Source organism: Littorina saxatilis, linkage group LG7 (assembly GCF_037325665.1).
Source record: "Littorina saxatilis isolate snail1 linkage group LG7, US_GU_Lsax_2.0, whole genome shotgun sequence".
Classification (NCBI taxonomy): Eukaryota; Metazoa; Mollusca; class Gastropoda; order Littorinimorpha; family Littorinidae; genus Littorina; species Littorina saxatilis.
Window position 1 is genome coordinate 13,117,711 of NC_090251.1, and position 2,500 is coordinate 13,120,210.

The 2,500-nt window shown below is 39.2% G+C and overlaps 1 protein-coding gene across 1 annotated transcript in view; it reads right to left on the minus strand.

The window, feature by feature from the left end:
- Positions 1 to 2,500, minus strand: part of LOC138970723 (kinesin-like protein KIF3B) — a 52,493-nt gene that overhangs the window by 993 nt on the left and 49,000 nt on the right. The window contains exon 24 of the mRNA XM_070343219.1: positions 1 to 2,500. This exon is cut by the window's left edge and continues 993 nt beyond it; it is cut by the window's right edge and continues 1,373 nt beyond it. The gene's annotated coding sequence lies outside the window, so the exon portion shown is untranslated.

Genomic DNA, 2,500 nt, shown 5'->3' on the forward strand with positions numbered 1-2,500 from the left:
AAAACCCCACTTGTGTGTGTTGACTTGAAACTGGTAAACAGGGTAGCCTCAGCACACATCTACAGACACTGCACACATGCAAAATGATCTACCAAAACAGTAAAAGCAGATGTGAAACAATGCCAGGCCATGAGTCTGAAAGATCACATCATATATAGACGCAATGAAACTTGGCAATGCGCAGTGCCCCAAAATTCTTCATTTGTGCAAAAATAAAAGCATGTACAATTCAGTCAATGTTATTTTCAATACACTGTAGGCTCAACTGGAGACACATAAGACAATTACTCTGTTGTCCATTTGTATTTACACATCAAAGTCAACTTTTTTTTTTAATCCTCCAAAAAAAAACCAACTTCACAGCACACTTTACAAGCATACAGCAAGACATTTTGCACCAGAAACTGAAGAGAAAATGTCATGAGCTAAATCAAAACTCATAATATAATAATCTCACAATAGAGAAATGCCACGGACCTATTGAAAACATTTTTTAAAGGCATATGTACTCGATGACTATACACGCTAATTGCTTTACCAACAGCTGGAGACATGCTAAATTAAGTTCCCTGCAAAATATTGTGGTCTAGGACCCCTTCAATGTTGAGATATGTTAATTTTCATTTTGATCTGGATCGTCCTATTTATAGATTTGGCAACACATGTAACGTTGATGCAAGGGAGCTAACACCGCGGCTTTGTTGACATCCTCACTTTTTCAGAGGCTAGAACAAGCTGTAATGCATGTATTATGGTCCGCGCATGGTGACATATCGTCATTATATGGTCTTATGGTGCGTTTGACATCGATTATGGGCAAACTACACTTTGTAAACACGGGAGCGCGTACATATGCCTTTAAGGTTTCAGGGGAAACTCAACAACCAGCGAAACAAATTCCCTCTCACATCTCCGCACCTCACATAACATTTTTGACAAAAGTATAAATGGTTAATGGATTTCAGACACCAAAGACTTGTACAGACCCAAACTTTAGATAAAGAAGCTGGATTTTAGACAAATGCGGAGTATCGGGGGAATATCGCCAACGTCAACGACAACTGCCATCTGAAAAATTTCCATCTGCAGATCTGACTCAGCTTTCCTAAACATTTGCCAAAAGGGGGAAAATGGTTACTGCATTTCATACAAATGAAATTTAGGGGTGAAATGTAACCACTGACTTTTACAATGCAACATTGGAAACAAAGAGGAAAGTATATAGGAGCCAGTTTTCAGATTCTAGAAGGTACGGGAAAATGTAGACAGAGACTTCTGCAGAGCAAAATTTGAGACAAAGAAGAAAGCACACAAATTGGATTTTTTTTAGACAAATGGAAGGATGGTTGGAGAATGTAGCCACCAAGACTGCAATAAACTAGAATTTGTGACATCTCAATAAAATAGTACAGTGCAACCTCGTTTACTCGAACTTCAGGGGTCAGGGAAATTAATTCGAGTTAGAAAGAATTCGAGTTATCCAATTTTACAATACATGGTCTCTAGGGTTTGAGTGTCCAATTTCCTTTTGCAAGAATGACTTTGCCGAGGAGTGGCTGGCCTTTGGGGAGCTGTGGCAGGGGAGGCAGAGGTAGAAGGCTGTTCTCCTCTGGCAGGAGAGGCTGATGCAAGTGTTCCGTCCATGTTAAGATGTGGCAGTAGCGTGTAGGCAATCAAATGCTGAATGAAAACTACAGTAACATCAGAGCCCAGGCTTTTACACACGTATACTGCCATGAAGAAAATGAAAATGAAAAAATCTCTAAAAGCTCAGCCTGAGCGAAATTGTTAGTAACAGTTCAGTGTGCGTACATGTACTTAGTGGTACAATACGTATTTGAATAGTACACAGGTGTCACTCTGTTAGCAGTATAAAAGCGTGGGCTCTGATGTTTGTTTCCATTCAGCATTTGATTGCCTACATGTATTTGAATACTACTCAGGTGTCACTCTGGTGAGATTTTTTTCATTTTCTTCATTTATTCGACTTATGTGGGCTGTTTTGGGGTCAAGGGGTCGTGAAATAACATCGAGTTATCAATATATTCGTCTTAATGAAGCTTCGAGTTATCAATAATTTATTTACTATGAAAGAGAGAGCAGTTTGCAGGGCCCCAGAAAAAAGTCGAGTTATGACGAAATTCGTACTATCCGAGCTCGTGCTATAAGGGTTAGTCTGTAGCAGGATTTCAGGCAAATATAAGGACGGTGGGAGAATGTAGCCACCAAGATTCCAACAAATTAGAACTTGTGACGACAGGGTAAAGTGGTATATAGCCCTGGATTTCAGACAAATTGGGTTTCCATCACTCCAGGGATAAATTCAACATTGAGATGTTGCAAATTATGGCCATAAATAGTCTGCATTTAAAGTTTTACTTGCATGAAAATTCTGCCATAAACCTCAACTTGCTTTAATACAGATCAAAAACATACCAAACCAGAAATCACACCAGCTGGTACAGAACATGTATAGCTAATTACAGAAAACAAAACCAAC